The sequence below is a fragment of the Bombus impatiens genome, unplaced genomic scaffold (genome assembly GCF_000188095.3).
Source record: "Bombus impatiens unplaced genomic scaffold, BIMP_2.2 scf_0102, whole genome shotgun sequence".
NCBI lineage: Eukaryota > Metazoa > Arthropoda > Insecta > Hymenoptera > Apidae > Bombus > Bombus impatiens.
The window spans coordinates 3,363,409-3,386,658 of NT_176521.1; the positions used below are offsets into that span (position 1 = coordinate 3,363,409).

At 34.6% G+C, this 23,250-nt stretch overlaps 1 long non-coding RNA gene across 1 annotated transcript in view; it reads left to right on the forward strand.

Annotated features, from left to right (window-relative positions):
- The window catches only part of LOC112212058, a 224,124-nt gene extending 201,678 nt beyond the window's left edge, over positions 1-22,446 (forward strand). Inside the window, exon 5 of the long non-coding RNA XR_004460904.1 lies at positions 22,089-22,446. This is a non-coding gene — a long non-coding RNA (uncharacterized LOC112212058). The remainder of the gene's footprint in view (positions 1-22,088) is intronic.
- The last annotated feature ends 804 nt before the right edge of the window (positions 22,447-23,250 follow it).

Here is a 23,250-nt window from a genome sequence, read left to right on the forward strand (position 1 = left end):
ATCCATGCACTCGCGGGGATATATTTCGAACCACGTAATTATCGAAATTATGGCGAAAAATGACATAGTCCCTATGTCACATTCTCACACTGCTCTTCCGTTCCGGAATAGAAAGTAATAAACGGCAACAATGAAATCCTATCTTCGTCGAATGACAAAAAACGTCAGCGACAGGGGTCGGGGCTTACACCTTCCTGTTCCCACCTGCAAAGTTTTCAAAGGCATCACTGAAATCCCTGCGAATCCCATCTCTCCGTTTTCTACCTCAAAAATCTCTCTTTTGTCCTCTTCTTTCGTCTCCTGCTACAATCGAAGCGAAATCGACGCGATAACGCATTACGAGCCAACGTCGCGTTAACGCATTTCATCTTCGAGTTTCCGGAGTCTCAGATTCTCAAATTTTCAAGTTTTTAGATTTTCAGACTCTCGGATCTTCGCATCATCAGGCTTTTAAATTTCAAAGCTTTTAGATTTTCAAGCTTTCGGATCCTCAAATCTTTAGAATTTCAAATTATCAAACTTCTGAATGTTCGTATTATGAAATTTTCTTTTGCGCGTTTACGTATTTCTTGCGCATTATTCCACAGTTTGGTCCTTAATGAGTGAACGTCATTATAAAATATAAAAGACTTCGTTTCTGGAATTATTAAAGTGGAACCAGATGGACAGGGTACACGTATATCTCCACGGGGTGATCGTGAAAGATCGATAGATAAATCGGTGCGCTAGTTGCGGGGTACACGTAGCTGCGGGAAACTTCGAAATTGGCTAAAGTCGAATTTTACGATTTTATAGGAAACGCATATGTCCGGGTTTCGAGGGCAACGTTCCCCGATTTTCCTTACACTCCGTTTGAGATATGGATTCTTCGGGGAACAACGCAATTATCGGAATGGTTTAAAAAGCTTGCGATTTTACTCTCGCCCCAGTGCCAAATTACTGGCCCTATAAAGCATGGAAATTCAAAGATCGCATAAGTTTGCTTGAAGTTATGTCGCAATCGATTTAGAAGTATTTGGAAAGTAAAACGTTGGAAATGTAAATTTTCTTTCTGGGATAGATGCAAACTTATACCGTTCAAACGATTACGATCGTTTTTGATAGGCTGCAACTGTATTATAAAGTATTATAAAATATTGTAAAATAAAAAGATTATATATTGTTATTATTATTCTAATATTCAGATGACCCGTGTTAAGGACCATATACTAAAAAATGGAAACTGATAATTAGAAAAATGTTCAACCCATTAGATCTGTTTGTTGGTTGTTCTAAGACTGACAAAAAATATCTTTCGATATTTTATATATTTTTGAACATTGTACGCATTCTATAAGTTTTTCATAAATATATAAACAGCCGCTCTCTGTTAATTCAATAGAAAAATCGAGAAAAATTAGTTGCGTGAAAATAGTCGACAAAATTCGAAGAAAGGTGTCTAAAGCTGTAGGAAATAAGCTCGTGGAAAAGAATTCGGAATATGATACAATATTGCGCGAAATATAAACGATAGTATAAAACGTAGTGAGAAAATCCGTTTCGATAGAAAGTATCAGTTGAAGGAATTATTAAAATGGACAGGAGAACGGATATAGGAAGACGTTCGACTTGTATACCTTAAGGAGAGGGTGAGCACTGATACGTGGCTGTACACGTGGCGATATATCTCGAGATTACGAGAATACATCGACGACAACATGGACGACAGGCAGATATATTGAAATATGTCGAAGCTGGTAAATCGAAACACAGCGTTGAAGATAAATTTTCAATAATGTCGCCTTAAGGAAGTATGCGTAGATAACGTTTGAAGTTCGATAAAAGCTAGGATCAGTTCGGTTGACAGAATGAGATTAAAAGAACTTCATTCCGAACTATGTATTATGAACAACACGGGTGATATTTTCACACATCGTGTTTCAGTCCTTTATGACACAACTTAAGATATATCGTCAAATATAGTACTGTAAGTTTCATATCTTTCTTTAAGACGATCATGGATGAAGTTTCATTTTATGTGAATCTTTTTAAATACTATTGTCCTGTTATAATATCATCGCAAACTAATTGTTTCAGTCAATTTATAATAGAAATATTGCTAAAAAATATATTTTGGTAAAATATTATATTTTTAACTTACTTTTATTATGTTCAACGCGAAGAAGAAGAACGAAAAGAAATAAAATGAGAAATTTGGGAACCATTTGGGATTAAAACTTCGAGAAATTTTGCAATTAGTACAATTGGTAAACGTTAAACAGTAGATATTTGAACTTTCATAGTTCCAAATACATTTCAACTTTGAACAAATATCCTATTTAATTCCTGTAATAATCTTCAACTATCGAAATAATTAATCACATTAAAGTACGTTGAATTATTGCTATTAAACGAAACAGTTGTTAAACTTACTTTCCCATTACTAATTCCAAATTACATTTCGTAGATTAATAGCGTTATTATTTTCAAGTTAGACCTGCTCTGATAATGGCGCGTAAATTATATCAAAAACTTTAGAGGGATATATTCTTTTTCCCTATTTGAGAATGGAATTTATCAAATCTTGACACGCAATTCAGCCAGACAAATCGATCTATCAGTGAGTGCGGTGGTGAAATAACGATGACTCTCGAATTTATGAAGCTCTAGCTGTTGATTTTGCTTACATGGAGTTCAGATTGGCGGATAGTCAGAAATAATGGAAATGCTTTTTAGTGGACGCGCCAATAAAAACGTCGTATACATATGGCGGCCAAGATTATTTTTCGTGGCGATCCGCCACGAATACGCGGAAGATAATATTTATCGTGGAAAACGATGTAAGCTGATGGACTTTGCAAAAAGAACCGAGGGTAGGAAAAAGAAAGTTACATTTACAAGGAAACAAAAACATGGTTACACGCCAACATGGAAACTACACTCGTTCGAATTATGACGTTCGTATGTTTAGGGTAATAACAGATAGTCTCTCCTTATATTTTTTCAACCTTTACATTTAAAGTTCTTCCGTAAAGTGAAATTTCCATAAAAAAGAGATCATGTCTCCGGGTTTTAAAGGCGGCCCGTGTTATTTTACACTTTACGCGGTACTGTTTTACTCATTTCAAAATTTGCATTTGCTGACTTTATTCTCGCCTCGGCTATGAACGATAAATATGAACGTTAATGTGGCAAGATGAAAGTGGATACGCTCTTTCATGGGCCAAGTTTCTCTTGTACCGTCCGTTGTTTGTTAAACGTTTTTACCTAAAATTCTGTTTTACAAAAAGAAATTACTTTTTTTTATTTTCAGAAAAGAAAAAAGAATATTAATCGAAAATTTTAATTTGCTAAGTAATTTATTGTTTAATTATTACGTACGTTATTGATATTTTGTTCATTATGACATATTGTGTATATTCCATCTGTTCTTGTCTACTTGAATTTTCCATCAATGCATAAAAACCCGCAGTTTAATTATTATACATACGATATTATTATTCAATAAGTTAAATAGATATTTTTATGGTACGAAAATAACGTAATGTAACTTTATTAAATTTATATATGAAATGATATGATTGCATTTGATTTTGAATCTTCCCTTGACGAAAATATTATTTCTTTCGTCAAATTTAATCAAAAGTTGTAACTGTAGACGAGGTATCTTATTAAGAGGCCAGGGTGAGAGAAACATAATCTCTCTCTCTCTTGAAGAAGAACTTGCAAAGACCGAATACGAAATATATAACTATGCTTAATAACGTTGAAGCGGACAGTAAAATGAGAGCACGTCTAATTAAACAATTTAAAAATCATGAAACCAAGATTGAATATTTCTACTGAAATTTCTCGTTAGAAAAAAGGACAATTAAATTTATAAATTTTTATGAACAATATACATTACGGCAGTCATGAATCAATAACAAAAAATAATTAAATAAAAAATTATGAAATATAATTAATCACTCGATTATAATATAATATAATTAATCAATCAAACCTAACCCCAATCAAACTATATTGTTTTATTGTATTGATATTACAAGTTTCATTCTTCTTAGAATTAAAAAATGCGACAATACTCGATATTTTCGAGTGTTCTTGAGCACTAGGATACTCCTCGATGTTTTCTTTTCTATAATTATAAACTGAACTGATGTTTCATCATGATTGTATTGTATTGTCAATCATTGCTTATTCACGATAACGTACAGATTGTTGCAAACGGTAACCATTCAAGAATTATTTCCTTTAACCAAGCACGTCAGTAAAATAGACACGGATTCTACGTAATTAAATCTAAATTAATCCCACACTATCGCATGCGCACCGTTCAGAATAAACGTTCGACGATCATCGTTTGCAAATTCCATTTATCAGAACCGACAAAACAATTTAAAATACATTCTGCAACGATTCCAGGTACCGGCCTCTGAAAGTAAACTGAAATAACAGAAATCATTCTTCGCGTCGCACGTTCAAGGAAATGAAACTTCAACATTTTCTCGCGTCTATTATCATTTAAAGCATATCCGATTCGTATTGGCTGGTTTACAGTGATCATCCGAAAGCGTTCCAGTTCGCAGGTATAATTGTCCGAAGTTTGCTGGGAAGCATCGGACAATCTGAATTTAAGCTTCCCTGATCCCTGTAATAAACTTACGCTCGCATTCGTCGCCGTACACGAGCCGTGCCGAAGGGTTAGAGTATTACCATAAGGGCTGCGCGGGGTATTTGTCTACGATGTGTAAACTCTGGATCGTGGTATGTGCTCGATGATCAACCACCCTTCTGAAAGTCTAATAGGTCGTCGTCGTTGCAGCTAGCTGGTTGCCACTGGCAACCGGATAGACAGGAGCAGAGCGCTGCACAGTTCCTTCATCCTCTGCCTACTCGAATTCAGTCTGCCTTTACTAGCTGCTGAGAATGTTAGCGTGTCTTTGGTTTACCCTAGAATTTCCTTCAAGACTGACAATACAACGTACCTCGTATTATTCACTAGTTACCATGGAATCGAGCATCTTGTTTCTTGTCTCTTCTTTTTCGTAGATCTTTTCACTTAGGCGAAACACGAAATGTTTCCCTCACTTTCTAACTATACATTTAATGCTGGGTATATACGTGTACACCATAATGCCGTATACGTAATGTGTACACACATGTGCCCCATAAGATCTTCTATCTGTTAGTCTGGATATGGTTTCAGTGGTTTTTTTGACCAATGTTAGCTGCTTAAGAAATGAGATTTCGAATGTTTAATTGTTTCACATTACATTATACTGGTAAAAGGCGATTAAACCTCTCTCGTTATGATACTTTTGTAATGATTTTGCAGCATCGTAAATGTATTACAATGTTTATAAAGGTATCGCGATTGAATATTTGTACGATGAAGCTTTGGAGAAATTCTCAACTTATTTCTGTGAATATTCAAACTTGATTGATCATGTTATAACAATTTTCGGCGTAGATGAAGAAGGATTAAATTTAAATATTGAAAATAATTTGAAAAGTATTGTATTGTAACTAAAGATTGTCATTAACGAAGTAGAAATGGCACTAATTGATAATTTTATTTCGTCTTCTATAAGAGCGGTTTAATAAATCGAGATATGTATAGTTTAAAAAATTTCTGTTATGTAAATTTCCTATTAATTAAAAATATAACTCAACCATATTATTTATCAATATTCCTAATAAGTTAATCTAATAAATTAATAATGCCGTTTAGTGCAAAATTGGTGTAAGTCAAAAAAGGAGATTACTGGATAAAATTGGATTAAAGTAAAAATGTTGTGAGAGATACTAATGAATATAAATTTATACAATGTCTGCACAAAACGGAATGAAGGCTATGCTTTCGATATGCGGTGGTAAACCAAATAGGCAAATAATAGACTTACAAGAGTTGTACATTAAGCGGTTGAAATGTTATTTGTGAAGACATATAAAATTGTGTATTCTCCATCGAAAAAATTTATTATAGAATCTATTTTGAGAAAATATTTCTTACTTTACATAGTAGACACTAGTTGCCGCTAAAATCTTCGTTCTATCTTTCTTAACACTAATATATTACATTTTTAAAAAGGAATTAAGCCTGATTACGAATTACTAACATCGATGGTTCTGTTAACATAGAGATATAAAATTCAGTGCATTTTTATGACTCGTAATAAATGTTTACAGTTATATTTATATATCGTTTAAACAACTGAAATTGCTAACATTCCCATTGTATATTTCCAAATATTATCGGAACGCATGGAGAATACATGCCATTATGTGTATGTGTTTCATTATTTCTTTTTCACGTGGCGCGTAATTAAGCTACTCAGTCGTTGTATTCTCTGATAAATGAAAGCCATTTCTGCTTGCAGAACTAGCATTATTCAAAGTGCACGTTGTCCCAGACATTCGCCAAACTTCGCAGTGTGTTCACGTTTTAAATATTGTTCGCTGTGTTTAAAATACATTCCACATATTTTCACCCCCTCGGAAACATACAATATCTTTCATAAATTAAACTTTATGATTATACATACATATTCATAAATATTTATATATGTTCATAAAGTTAATACGTATATATACATATGTACGTATTAACCATACTCCGATTTATAAAATCGCAATCGAATTGAAAACAAAGTTACATAAAAATTTATAAGCACTTAATTATGATAATCAATTCAATCTAATATATTGTTATGTATTGTAATGTATACACATACAAATTTTCTATGATAAGTATTCAAATATTTTCACGCGTATGTGTGCACGTGTCTGCCTTCTAACAATTTACAATATTTTAACTTCAGTGAAATAAACCATTTCCTTTTTCTTTCAAATATTCCCATCTATTCGGAGCGGCTCAACGTTATCATAACTTACACAGGTTACCTTAAACATCATAGTAAAAAAAACAAGCCAGATAAGAAACCTTGAGATGAACTTTGCAGCCCGTGTTAATAGCTGAAAAGCCACGATACAAGATCGGCAATAAAGCAAACTGTCTGAGAGTACACAAGAAGTAATCCTTTAGAAGCCAAACAGATTAATCCAAAGCGAAAGAACTACTGTGGGACGAGAATCACACGATCTGTATACCGCAATCTTTCTGCGATATGCCTGAAGGACCTATGATAGAATATTGACATTAAGGTTCCACGGCGAGAGAATATCGGTAATGAAACGAAGAGTTCGTTTGTGTCTTGCTAGTGAAAGGATCATTCATTCGGCGAACATCGGTCAAAGAAAGCAACGCGGTTGGAAATGTACAACGCTAATGAGAAGTTGCACAGTTTTTCGGTAACACGAGCATTCGGGATCGGTTAACCCTAGAAGCATGCCACGGATTGGTGTTGGTCTTCTTTAGCATTGAAACTAAAATAAAGTGCAAACACGACGATATTCAACCGCTCCACTAGGGCACTGTTTTTATGAACGATTTACTGCGAATTTGTACTGCACTCGTGGCCGCATTAAGTGCGCAAAACATAAAGGCGAATGGTGGCTGAATAGAGAACAAAATGCTACGACGGTTGAATGCGGCTGAATCGTCGAATGCCTAGCTCCTTGACTGATCATGCGACCAAAGAAATAAGGACTTTTGGTTAAAAATTTCAATGGCAATTATATTCTTGTAATTATTAAACCGAACAAAAGGGGAACGGGGGTGTAATCAACCGGTCGCGCAGTTGATGAAACGAGGCAGCAAGAGGAATCGCTCAGAGACTGGCAACGAGACGAGCCAGTTGCCGGATATAATGCTAACAACCGATGAAACGGACCATTATCAGATCGACTTTTTCCACGAAAGAAAAGCGCATCCGTTTCTGTCGCAGATATCTACATGCCGCGACAACTTTGATCACTGCTTCCAGAAAGCGTTCCGTCGATTCTCACAGAATGAGAGACACCTCGTGAAAAACTAGAACGTGAGGTGCAAACAATAACGCTCGTGCAGACTCTGTTCGTGAAATTTAAATTACACGTTCGTGTTTCCACACGCTGTTCAACGATATTTAGAGTGGCGACGGGGTTAAAGATGACAATTGTTTGCATCTTGCGTTCGGGTGCTGTCCTTTGACGTATGTGGATCTTCGATTTTATCTTGTGCATGCTGTTTTCGATTAATGGAACGATATTTCCTCGTGTGTATAAATTGTTACATATAAGAATGTTAATTTCAATATACAGAAGAATATTGAATTTACTCAAGAATAAAATTCAATTTACAACTTCCTTTTCTTTCGCGTAACTAGAAAAAATTAATTGACTTGGCAATTTTTCCGACGCTTAAATTCCAGTTACAAAATGAAGTCGCTATTTCACTTGATATGTGAAAACGTTTTCATATCCACTCGTTCAATTAGCGGTTTCGTATTTCGCATTTCCGGCTGAAACCCGGCTGCAGAGTATACTGGTAACAGTTTTCCACAGGTAACCATCTGAATGAAATTTTTATTTCAAGTGTTCTTCACCAGTGTTTATTACAAACGCTCATCGAATAGATACGTTTAGCCTTGTTGCAGATCCTCTCTAGTATGAAGAGAGAGATGGAAAAAGGAAAAAAGAATCGTGACTCCGTCCAATACGCTCGAGTAATATACCTATCTGTATAACGTTCCCATTCCTTATTTCTCTCATTTTTTTTTTCGCTCTCTTTTTACGACTGCTTTTAACGTCGTCCGCTGCTGATTGTACCAGAAATGACGAGAACGTTTAGACTGCAATTATACCGCTTTGTTTCTCAAGCTGAATCGTGCACTCGCGTGTTCTTCCATTCCCGAGAGTTATTTCTGAACTCGATTTACCCGCGGATCTTTACGGAAATATATCTTGGTGAAATTGTTTTTCAAAATGTTTGCTTTAATGCCTCTGCTTTCATGATGCATAAGGTCTTTATGTTTTTTATTGGTTAATACTTCGCCGCTATCGTCGTGTATAGATAAAAATTTTTTCTCTAAAGAATTATGTTTTATATAATTTTGTTTCGCAATTATCAATTCTATTAAAAAGTAAGAAATTTGCTTTAACTTATACACGTTCAGTGTTGATAAGATCTATGATAAAAACATCATTCCTGATTCCATGATTTCTACCTTATGATTAATAATCAACGACCACGAGTGAAATAAATAATAATAAAAAAGAACTATAGAATTAAAAGAACAATACAAAATGCAAGGTGTTATTGGTTATATCGTGTTAAATATTCTTATAATATTAAATGATAGAATACTACAGTGTAATATTAAACATTGACGCAAATATTTTTCTCTACTACTACAATTCGCAGGTTGAAATAAACAATTTTTTGTAACTGAACTTTGCAAATATTTACTATACGATCAGTTTTGCCAAGGCTCTTCAAAGCTTTCTCCGTTCAAAAAATAGGGATCACTTTTAGAGCGGCTGGATGTGAAATAACATGGACATCGATCACTGTCAAAATAAAAGAAGGAGTCTTCTAGCTGGCCAGAACAACGGAACAACGTTTAATATAACTTCAGCTTTCTTATCAAATTCGCTTCTCGAATCTATACTTACAGGGATAGTGTAAATTTATTTTGAATAGTTTTATCGTTGTACAGTACTGTTTCGTAATAAATTAGACCACAGTAGAGAAATTGACTTTCAAATGATGTTCTTTCTTCTGGAACGCATTAATTCGATCAAAACATGAATTTTGATTGATGTGAGTTCATTACCTCCCACCCTTTCTTCCGAGTGCTTTACATACGCACACGAAGTTCTTGGGATAGATGGGAGATCTTTACAACACTCAAATGTATGTTTCATTGTCAAATACAGATTGTTAAAATACAGATTAAAATACTTACAGAGAAAAGTTCCAAAAAAGTTTCCAATATAAGCAGATTTGGATAATACTACCATTACGCATAAAATCAAGCTTTTGAACATTTCTTAAACAGTTATAGAATGAAACAATTAGAATACTTTAATCTTTCTTTTAAAAGAGCCTCCTATAAAAGTAGTCGAAAGTGTATGAAAACATCAAATAAAATATAAATTAAACAAAAATGTTTTACTAAAATATCAATTGTTTCGATACCAATTCCTTTAAGAATGAAAATCCACCTTTCAATACCTCCTGGACACAATGATTCTAAGAAATTGGAATAACCTCTTACCGATTTCTTATCTTTATCTTAATTTTCCAATTTTCCTTTCATACTATACTTATTGAAAATTATTTTCTACCCGCAAGTTCTAAAGCTCAATAATTTTATAGTGTCGTATAATAACATTATAGTTGTTACGGCATTAAACTCCAGTTTAGGAAGATCACATTTTGTAACTAAGCAATATCTGATTGCGACATAAAACTGTAAAACGACGACAAAAATGGTAACGCAGGTTCGTTAGTCCCGCGATGGATGAAGATTACAGCGAATGATGAAACGAAAAGTTCGTTTGGATCCGCTTGGCGAAGCCCATGGGATGTTCGCCTATTTCTTCGACACATCGTCAACTGATATGTTCGAGCAATATTTCTCCGATAGTCGATGATTCCGTTTCAGACTAAAATTAATGCAATGTATCGCGGTGAATCCGGGTGGAACGTTAAAAAAGAAAAAAGTAAAAAAGGGCAGAGGGAGAGAGAGAGAGAGGGGGGGGGGGACATGGAAAGAGAAATCACTGAGCCATGCGCCACTGAAACAGAAAAGCTCATCGAATAAGTTCCGCGGGATATCGGGAGAAAAATATCATAGTAGCGCATACGCAGTTAACGTATAACGGAGTTCAGAAAGAAGATACGATAAAAACATATGATAAAACACATTAAAATAAGTAATAAATATCCTCATATTAACGTACATATTAAAGCATTGTGTTTTATTTGCCAATAAAATTAATCGAAAGCTCAATTAAACGTTAATATCATCGTATATAATCATGTTTTTAATCGTTTCTTTATCCAAGTGAGGGACGTTTGCAATTTATGTTAATAGCGTTTTAATAAAGGAGAATTCAAAGTATTATAATATCAAAGCTATCATAAGTACTCAGTATGGGATGTATAGAATACGATTGTTACGATTTTTCCCGATCGATCAAAACGTGACCGAGGAACAGAAAGAACACGAGAGTCGCGTCGTGACAAGTTGACGATCAATTGTGTTCCACGGTCCCGCCTCTTTTATCTCATCTATCGTTCTGTTCTTATCCAACGATTTCTGGGCCAGTAATAAAACTTCTCTCGAACTTTTAATAAACCTATTCTATCGGCCATTCAGTGTAAATACAAACAACGATTAGCGATTTTCCCATTGAGGGCGATCAATAAACTCGGAAGGATATCCAATTTAATAACTCGGACGGTGCCCGGTGCCGCCTTTTATACTCAGGGATCGTTTTATAAAGTAATCACTCGGCAGTTTGCTGCGAGAAAGGTATTGTTCCAATTACGCGTATCGATTATACTCAACAAGACAATTTCCACGAAGGGATATGTACCAGCTTTGTCCACGATAATTACGAGCGAGTTCATTCGCGATGAAATATGTTTAACTGGAACCGGAGAGGCGAGTTACAGGCGAAATAATTCCTCTCTCTGATCCTGGACAGCTCCGCGAACGTTGGCCTGGTCTGGTGTGGCGGCCACCGTCATCGTCGCCATCGCCATCCTCTCTGATCCATAGTATATTATAGTAGGTGAAAGCGATATAGTGAGGTCGTAAAATCGGTCAGCGGTTAAGGTTTCCAATATACGACAAAGCATTAAGTATATATACCAACTGTTGTAGCCATAGGTAGATATTATTAACGCTAACCGTATGCAAACGCACGATGGTACTTTTACAACTTTCTCAAATCTATCTCTATCAAATCGACGATGAATTATAAAATCAGAATATATACAGGCTCGCGAAAGAAGCAACGCCTGTAGATACACTCCAGAAATACATTATGCTAAATGATATATTTTACAAAAGTATTTAAATAGTCGATTATTCATTAATAATAGTCTGAATAATCAGTGAAATCATACTTAACACTTGTTATATGCTTCAGATGGCTATTCATCTTGTATATTAATGTTTTTATAAAATATGTAATTACAATAACTATCCTGCAACTTAATATAATCACGAAATTTATATATAAATAATGAAATTTAAAAATGTTCTATTTATATAACACCTATTATATAGATAAAAGATTTTTTATGCGTTCAAATATTTTCCTGAATCACTGCACATCGCTTCCACTCACTATACGCCCCTTCACTGTGAAGATATGCTTTCGCGAGGAACTGACCCATATTCGTCCAGAGAAACGTACCTACGAGGACCTATACTTATAACGGCCGCGATAGATACGTGGCAAATCGTCGTCGTGATTGCCGGCGTCGATAGGATATCCTTGAGCACGGGAATGAAATTAATGGCGCGCGAATGATACGAACACGCGAAGCACCAGCGAAATTTCATGATAGTGTTATGCGACGAGAACCCTTCGGAGCACGTCTCTACGCTTCCGGTATATTCCTGGCATCACATACCGACCGTTTCGTCGCACCTCGATGTCGGCTACGCAGCGGATACATCCCTCTGCCTGGTTAGGTTGTATCACGTGTATAGCATCATGCAGAATTATTCGACCGATATGGAGAATACAATGGAATCGTTATGCTGTTAAATTCCGCATTTCCTCGACCATTATATTTACCTATTTTTGTCCTATATGTTGAAATTTAAGTAGGTGGTTAGGTAATTCGGATTTCTGTTTTTCAAAGCAAATTTTTTTATTCATATATACTGTGTTCTGTAGTTAAAATGATCTGTTTGATATCTTATTATTTTTTCAGATACCATTCATTTGTTACCTTTCCAGTGAATTTATGTTATATTATTATTAATAATATTATAGATATTACGCAGCAACAAGACAGGAGTGAATGGCAAAACAACAGCCTTTCTCAGTTTCGAAATGATACAGTAGATACAGTGTCTGCTTGTTTGAATTTTTGTCCTGAATTTGACTTTCTATTATACACTGAGTATCCTCACTTTTTCAAAAAGCTATTCTTATCAGTACTAAATTAGCAAAACATTTCTAAACTGTTTATTCCTATTGTTACGTGTAATATAAAAAAGCTAAACAGTATGTCTTGCGACTTATACCTGACCTATCAAACTTATTACCTCATTGTAACCTACAACTACTAATTTGTAAAATTTCACTAAGAACAGATTCGTATAATAATCGATAAATGTCTCACATAACGAACAAAATTTTCCACCAGACGTGTACAATTTATTTTCCATTAATAGAATTATCTGAGAAAGGAAATACATATAGTATTTCGATTTCGAAATATAAAGTTGTCATTTGATGAAAAAGAGAATTGTTTCTAAACATTCAAGTTAAAAAGTTGGGTTTTGACCACGAAATGTCACTTTTCGGATTATTGTGCAGCCGTGATACAGGCTTCCTAATTCCGAGGAAAGAAGTTATGTTTGATGGAATCGCTCGTGTGTCCCGTTCAATAAACGCACGAACAATGATCGCGTATATTTCTTAAACGGCCCTGTGGCGTTTCTCCGGCTCTTTTGTTACTTTACCGGTTTGGAGGATGAGGCCGACACCGGAGGGGTCCATATTCATGAAGGAAGCACGCCCAAATAAGCATTCTAGAGGGTCGGGAAGCTCGGCCAATTTGTGCGGAAACGAATGGTGCGGTGTCGGAATTCTCGCCATTTTGCTGTCTGTTCCCTGCTAATGCTAGTTAACGACAAAACACTCGAAACTATTGGATAACGGGGTTAATTATTCCTCGAGATCATGCGAAGATATTACCGAAAAATCGTTTCCTCTGAATTGTATTGTTTCGCCTGCGGTTCTTACTAATTCACCAATCATCTGAACACTCTCGATGGCAAGCAAACTCGCAGTTGTGATTCGAATCGATCTGTAGAGCTGCTGCTTATCAATGATTAAATTGCATATTTAATGTATTTCGATAATCTGACTATTATATTGATTGATAATATCAAGGAAATTTGATGTAAGTCTTAATGATATTTTCTATCTTCATTGGCGACTTATTGTTATGTTTTTAAGTTTTTTTTTTTTTTTTAGCGAATCTTATGTATTTTTAGCGAGTCGAAAGTTTTTTCAGAAAATATGTTTCCAATTTAATGAAATAATGATACTTTTTTGCTCTTCCCGCCTATCAAAACCTACTTATCTCCGCTCAGATTTTAAGATAGAAAATATTATTTTATGTAACATACATATTTGAATATTTGAAACATGCACATTTCATTATATATGGCTTATGATATTAATTACGTGATTATCTTATGTGTAAAACGTAATTCTTTTCAGTGACTATTATGCGTGGATTAATGTTCTTTTGACCAAAGGATTGGATAACGTTTAATTGAAATGTCAAAATCCTCTTTCCTCAAAAGATGAATCTCCGTAACGAGTGACCTTTTTGTTTCCAAGCAACTAATCGAGCTATCAGGCTTGTTCTGCGTTTGATAGATATAATTACGGAATTCCGGAGAGTCGCGAACCTTATTTTCATCTTACTTCTGACATTTATCGCGTGGCTATCGATGACTTTGTCGAAGATTAAAATTATCCAATGTAATTCGTACTCAATAGGATTTCCTGAATTCTTATCGGCTTTCAGTTGTTATGCTAAATTCTTCATTTTAAATCAATCTTTAAAAAAGCTAAATATGGTATCAGAATTTAAGATATTGGAAACATCTAGACGCAAATAAAAATCTTTATTGATTGCGTGATAATTATTAAATAATTCGTGAGTACTTCTAAAATCATGTTGTGTTATATGATGTTCTATTATCAATATTGTAGATGCTGTACTATAATATCACAAAGCATTAACCTAAATGGAATTAATATTAATTAAAGCTAAATTCATTTTACCTACAGTACAAAAGTTCGTCAGCCAGCTTTAGGTGTCTATCTTCACAACATATGAAAGCGTAAGTAGAATATGCATACTTGCATCTGACGTGTATATATCGCCATCATAAACACTAGGGAAAATTCAGTCATATTCGTAAGATATACTAATGCAACAACAGTCATCAGGGATCCTCACACGACTTTCCTTTACATCTCGTCAGCAAACAGTGAACACTATACGATGAATGTGTTTGTACAATACAAGAGCTATCATTGAGACTAAGGAAATGCATACAAAATATTGAAAACATATCTTGTATTATTATTTTATCAAAATTACTAAACTTGAAAATTAATATTAAAAAACATAAATCGTATTGAAGTAGATACTACTTTAGATAAGATCAGTTTAAAAAATCTGAATATACAAATGCTTTAGATAAGATCAGTTCAAAAAATCCGAATATACAAATACTAATAATAAATATAAAAAGTCACAATAACAGAAAAATATAGAATATGTTATACATCGTACAAGATTTAATTCCATATAAATAAAATTCGTTTACCTGCGTTATTATCCATTATTTATTTTAACATAAGATTCAAGTTCCATGAACGAAAAGTCAGCCAAAATACGATCATCGGTGAATTAATATTTAATATTTCTCACATATACGAAAAATTCTAAAATCTAATACATACTCACATCTATCGAAGCACCATAATCCCATCAATTGCGGAGTATAATTTTTCGTCGTCACTTTCGCACGATGTAATCGTCGTACGAAAGACGAGGATGGTGAAGATGAAAGGAATCGGTTCCGATAACCGAGAGAAAAAGCATCAAGCGGAGGAAGAAACTGAGAGTCGCTACAGCTTCTTACCTGATTGCATTCGCGTCGCTATGAGTTCTTGTCGCTGGTAGAACACAATCGAGCAGCGAAATACGTACACGTACAATCCCATGTACACGTCAGTGTCTCTTGTACAAGCACCATTTCCAGGCTAGGAACACGATATTCTGTATCAACGACGAGACTATCACCAAGATTGGCAAGTACCTTGTCGCATCGGCCGACAGGAAAAGAAAACGGAATGGCTGAGTATGAGTATACCGGGTGAACAACATCGGAGCCAACCTTGAGGGGAGGTTATTGCACAAAAATGGTCCCCCGTCTTCGAACGACGCGTATACATTTAGTATTTTATGAGAAAATCGTGAGCACCTTTTATATCGGTTTACTTACAGGCTGCTGTTTTTGTTATCACTTGTCAACATTGCTTTTTCCTCGCTTCGCGACACGTGTAGGATCTCTTTTTACGATATGAACGTCATCGTTTTGATAATTCGCGTTAAGATAACTTCTACACATACGACCACTCGGTTTCAGTTTAAAGTCTTTAAATGTTTCCTTCTGTGAAATTATGGCCACTGGAAATTCTATCGAGGTCCTGGAATATTTGCTACGTAGTCTTTTATTTTAGAAGTTTAAAAGTAAAACTACCAAACTCATTAAGTGGTGAATGGAATCTTATTTTTGGAGAAAGGAGTCCTCGTATTATATCTACCTTATAGTCTTACCTATTACTTACTGGTTTAATAACCAGTGCATCACCTGCTGATCGAACTACATTATCATATTATTGCAAACAAATCATCATCTTCATTCACGTCATAAACCACTCAACGTGACAGGGAATACCTATATCTCTTGGGAGTCGTGACATCACTTTAGACATCCTGCTTCAGCTGTCACACACAGTCACACACATACACGCTCAATACGGTAGCCAGGATGCCGCAATCTTGATCGAACAAATGCCGCGATGTCTATAGAGCAAATTAAGATGCAGCAGGGACACGTGTAATAATTACGCTCCATCGTAAACAGCTAGTAAAACATAATGACGTGGGCGGGCAAGGAGTGCAATCGTGTGAATCTTCCAATGGCAGAGAAGCGTCGGGCTGTTCGCGGAGTAATGGAGTTGGTAATAAAATGCCGACGGGCGTAAGGAAACGGGTGAAGGCACGGGCTATCCAGCCGAATACATCCTCGAGATAAAAAGGTGAATGAAGAGTATGAAAATGAAGAAGATCAATGATAGAGCATACGATAAATTGAGTCATTGAGAAGTCAAATTAATGAAACAAATACTCTTAAGCAATATTTATTAGATCTATGTAAAGTTTGTAACGAGCATGCAATATAAAAATTCAAATCACATGATCTAATATTGTGTAACTTTCATATACATTTTCAGTTTGACCACAAAGACCAATATAATCATGATAGTCGAATTCTATTGCAGTGCGAATGAAATTTCATATTTTATACGATGCGTCCAATACATACATACATAGAAGTTTTCTATGGTAAGTGTTCAAATGGTTTCGTGCGGCAATACATGTAAAAGAGTTGATTAGTAAATAAAAGCTTAGGAATGTATCAACGGATGAGAGCATAGTAGTTCCGGTATCGTTAGTAATTGGAGATGGTTGAATTGGATGAATCAGTGGCGTATAGGGTGCGTCTTAAAGCCTTGCCGAGTTCTGAAACTCCTGTGAAACATCGCTTTCAGTTGAATGCGTCTTTCATTTGGCCAGTTGCATCGTGCGCAGCGGCCATTACGCTCGCGATATTTTATCAGTGGTCGCAAATAGCCATGGTCGAATCGTAATACCAATGCCATCAACGGTTCAAAGAGCTTGCCCCTGGCGTAGGTTAGTCGAAATTTACACCTTGCTGGTTAGAAGAGCTTTATGCCGCTCGATTTCGACGAGGATTTACCCTTATGCTTCCGTATTCGCATGGAACCATCGACTTTCGAATCTCAAACGTCATACTCGCCTTTATGGCGTTATTAACGTATTCTCGTATGATTATAAGATGGACTATGCGATTAATAAAAGTTATGTGATTTGAGCCGTGAGTATAACACGAAATTTTGCAATGATGGTTGAATGTTTATTATTAAATAATGATTGAACAAACATCATCGTTAAAGGGATTCTATCGAACTGTGAAGAATCTCGAACTTGCATCCTCGTTGCTTTACCACGTGAGTAAGATTCACGGAAATTCTGTTCCTGATAGTTGGTGAAATGCTGACCAATGAAGACTTGACTAATTTCTGAATTATTAATAATATCGAGGAATAATTACTGCTTGCAGCGATTTCTTCGCGAGTTTATGATGCACCAACTGCTATTGAAGTATAGAAAGAAACTTCTAAGTCTCCACAAAGTCCAGAAAATTAGAAATTCTCCTGGTTATACACGAAATTAAAACGAAATATAGTAAAATCGCCACTAGAATATCTGAACAAAATGGGGAAACCACGTCCGCGTCATAAACCCAGTTTTAAAACTAACTATTGTTGACGCCTTAACAGGTTTTCTATTGCGGCTTTGAATACGATCCTTTTTCACTTTCGTTTAAATAACACGGAATAACTATTCGGCTGCGGGCGAACAGTTTAGAAAAATACAACGCTCAATCGTAAACCGAGATTTATTGTATCATAAGTATTGGATCCGCGGTCGATTCGTAACTATAAATTAATCCGGATGCCGCAATTTTACATCAAACGGTATCTGTGTCAGGTGGTTCTACAATGTTTGGCCGAATTTTATCGACGATTTCTGCTGGTATTGATAAACAAGTGTCTCGTGAATTTGTGTCGATCAATTGTTGGATTTGGTTTGTTCATTGTGTCAATACTTGTTTGAGGTTCTTTTTTTTTTTAAAGAACGAAGTGAAACATCATATTTTTTATTCATTATATTTAAAACACTCATATTGTACTGATTTTATAAATTATAATATCATAACTGTTATAATTTTAATTCCGAAGATATAATCCATTTTTTTTTCTTTGAAAGATGTAATCGTTTGTTACCAAAAAAATAGATAACATATATAACGTACAATTTATTATGAATGAAATATTCAGATAAACGCTGGCTATTTTTAAATTTCCATATTTTATTTTATCCTTTATCAATGTATCATATTTTATCGTTTATCAATGTTTATTGTTCTACGCATCAATTTAACGATACGAAGGTTTACAATAAATGTATAAATAATCTGAAATTTAAGCACACATTTACGTTTAATAATTATACTGTGGCGGATGAAAAGAGAGTTGGCGTTTCGTCCCGGGACTACTGGTGGACTCGTCAGTAAGGCTATGCCCGGTAGTCCCTGCCTTAGACGTAGAGGGAGTCTCGCTAGGTGCGATATTTGTATCAATCGCTCGTATATTCGACTACTAGCGAGTTAGACTCGTTGTCGTCGTAGCGCTCTAGTGTTGGCGGAGGTGTTGCGCCGCGTTGATGCCTCGACCCGTCGGCGTCCTATTGATACCGATCCGCCACAATACTATTAATTACAATTATATTATTATTAAATTAATATGACTAACTGTAGAATGACTTAGTTTCATTTATAAAATGCTATCTCCATCACTGTATGTGATAAATTGTTTTCAATAATCAGTTTTAAAATATCATTTCCTGCTCTTCCTCTTGCTTAATCATTCTATAAAACTTCATCGTTTTCGGATTCTACACATCAACGTTAAATTATGCTAACATTTACGTAAGCTATTCCAAATACTAAATTCATATCTTCACCACCTTCAACCATTCATTCTCCAAGATCAAACTGATGAAATATTACTCGTGTATATGAATGATTCATTATATTAAATAATGAAGTTTTACCAATTTTGTCATACATTTCAGGATAATATTATTGTTATTAATTCAAAATACGCGTATCATGGAAAATTTCTTCTTTTTTAACGTTATTTGTACGAATCGAACATCGCACAAAATTTACGATATAGTCGGTTACTAATAACAGATTCTTCTCTCTAACAATTTCATAACATTATCATTACTAATGATTATTAACATAAAATAATATAATATAATATTAATATCAATATTAGTTCATCACGCGTGGACCATAGTGACCTCTTTCATTTTATTTCTTTAGAATTCGTACAAAATTGGACATTATTCACAAATAATTTTAAGAATTGAATATGGTACAAAAGATAAAGCGTGCAATAATGTCAAACTTCAGAAAAACGAAATTTCATACGCAGGAACGTACCTAGTAATTTCATGTCTCGAGGAAGAAACAAGGAAAGAAAAAATTCATTTGCATATTGGTACTACCTGACCATAGAGGGAATAATTTAATAGTAATTCTAGGCTGTGTAGTTTAGTGACCTCGGTTGTATGTGAACTGTCGGAGTCGACGGTGAAATAGCCGGCGATATGCTGGGAACCTAGGAATAATTCGACGATTTGGGTGATCGCGCAAAAACCATCGGAACCGGAGAATACGAATAATGCAAGGGCGTCGACATTACGGCCGATATGAGATTGTTGAGTGTGAGCCAAGAATGGTAATTCTGCAGGGGTGGCTAAGGAAAAGATTATTTTGCCGCCATCACCCGCAAACGATTAGGATAATGTGTTGTGACGAGGTTCCCATGATTCACTGCGTGTAATTTTCTTGAATTGATCTGGACAAACAAAGTCTTTCGGCTAATATTGTTTTTGTATTTCGAACCAAATGTATTGCACAAATTTGTCTTTTTTGTAATATCGGAAAATCTATTGTTGTACTTTTTGTTTTAATCCTGTCACGTTAAAGTAACGTGATTTTCGATCCAACCGTATTTTTTTTTCTTCTACCAAAAAATTTCTTAAGGTAGTGAGAAATATATTTTAAAAATATATTTCAGCATAAAGTTTTTCTTGAGATAATTTTTCCTGAATTTATAAAAATAATAGAAGCTATTATTCAAATATTTAATGGAATTCCATGAGAATGTGTCTTATCAATTTTTATTAATTCTATAAATTCTTAACAAAATCACTCTATCAGAAAAACATTTGTATTTATTAAAATGTAAGAAATGGATATGATCACAATATGTATCTATCGCTTAAACTCAATGATATATTTAAATCCAAAGTATGTAATTTTTAATAACAGCTTTATGAATGTTTTTAATTTAATAATACCTTTTAATAATAATATCTAGGAAAATATATGATTAATTACTTATATTTCATTTCCAATTGAAATTTTGGTGGAGAAATAGTTCTTTACAATAGGCAATCGTACAGTTAGAAATACTAGGTACGTTCGGACGTGTTAAATTGAACGTGACTTCTTGCACATCGTAGCTGGCAATCTTACCGCTCGTTGCTCTGTCCATCCTTCATCCGAAATCCTGGAGAGGTGAGAGCACGTTTTCACACGCTAGATCTTGACAGGCTCTGTTTTTTAAGTCCTGCAAGTCCTTCGGCTATTCCTGCGGAGGCAGTTCTGCATAAAGCATCGAGAAACAGTTGCAAGGGGAAGAAGGAACTCGACAGGAGGTTTTAAAGCCTCCTACTATATACGGTTGGTCTTTTCAAATGACATAGCTCAAGCTGCTCTTTTTCCCTGACAAAAGAAATATTGCGATTATGTCTTTTTCTTTTGCTATTTCTATGGTGTCTCAAAACCGAATGACGTTTATCAAATATATCTGAACAGACAAAAATCAGATAGAATTATGAAATATTTGTAAAGATAAATTATTTAGAAAAATATAAGATAAAGTAGAATTAATATTTAAAATGTATTCGTATTTGTTATTTTTTCTTTGCAGTGAAATTAAGAAGTTTCTTAATCAATTAAAAAATAAAGAAAATTATACAAAGCAAGTCGAGAGTTTTAAAAAATGATACATATATAAAATTTCATATTCTTTTCAGGTCCCCCAACCATAAACAAATTAAAAGAAAGTATCGTTAATTTTTTCTTTGGAAAAAAAACTCGCTGTACTGCACTAATTAAAAAAAGAAAGAGAAAGAAGAAAGAATTTAACGGAAATTATATGATGCGAATTAAGTAAAATTCCAATATTATTTAAAAATCTAAACAATCAGTAAGAACTAAGACCTCTTCCTTCAAACAAAAACTAAAGTTTTCGTCCGATTGACCAATTAAGAAACGAAATAAAAATGAAAAAGGAACGAGAATTAAGAAAGAACGCAGTTTAGAGATAAAATTCCAATCTTTCTCGCAAATGAAACGTTATTAAATAATATCTTGAGGACAACTGACTTCAAACGTTTCCAAGTTTAATTCGGTTTTGTTTCTATATAGATCTCTCTGTTTGACGTCCTATGTCCGCGACAGAAAACCGTGAAAGAAGGTAAAGATCGGTTAGAGGATGGCGAGAAAAGAATGCAGCGAGCATGAAATGCCTGGAAGAATTCGTTGAAAGGCACAAATGGAAACCTCAACCTGATACGGTGAAAGGTAACGACATTCTGGCGAGATGTACCTCGACAATGTGCCCTCGATACAATCTATAACGTGTATACGTTCGATAACAGCGATAAAAGTCGAGCACCGGCTCAAGAAAACGGTATATGGCAAGTATTCTAACCTCGAATTGTTGGGTGTACCGAAACGTATCAAGGCGATAAAAAAAACATGATTATCATTTTCATATAGGGTTACATAAAAACAATATATGTAATTACTGAATTATTTTACAGAAGATAAAAGATACAGATTTCTGCTTTATTCTTGAGTACTTCGAGGCATGACGTTATAGAAACTTTAGATATCTCTCGTAGTAATTAAATAAATAACAACTCCTTAATAAATAACAAATCCTTTTATATTATTTTCCGCCATTTCTATTTTTATGGAAATGTAAATGTAACAACTATGAAACGATAACGTAAAGGGGTAAATTTCACTTCTATTGTAATGTTTTGTAGTTTTATTATTAGCCTTCAGAATTGATATGTATGATATAGAATATATGTCTACATAAGTTTCATAGATATTAATATTGAAGTTGTTACGATTTGCATGAATTATTGGCACTAGACATTTGTTTGTTTTATACAATTATATTTATACACCTACTTAACATGAATAAATGGTAGTATTAATGTTAGTAATAAGCTAAAAGATCTGTAGACATATTCAATAAAAATTCTTTCTTTCAATAAAAAGTCTTTTTAGTCTATAACGGGATAGCTTACTCGAGCGCGAAACTTTGGATGTTTTGTCCTAAAAGAACGAAATTATATCGATCGTTGAAGATGACGGGGTATCTAGAAAATCGAGGAAATTAACGGGGAAGTACCAATTAGTCCCTTTAAGTATTGGTCCCCATTAATATCATCATGTAAGGTTAACCCGCAAAACCACGATCAGTGACCTGCGATTATATCTGTCGTGGAGGGTGCTCAAACAGATCTGGACAGAAGTTTCCGCATTACAGAGTTTCGAGTACGCTTCACAATGT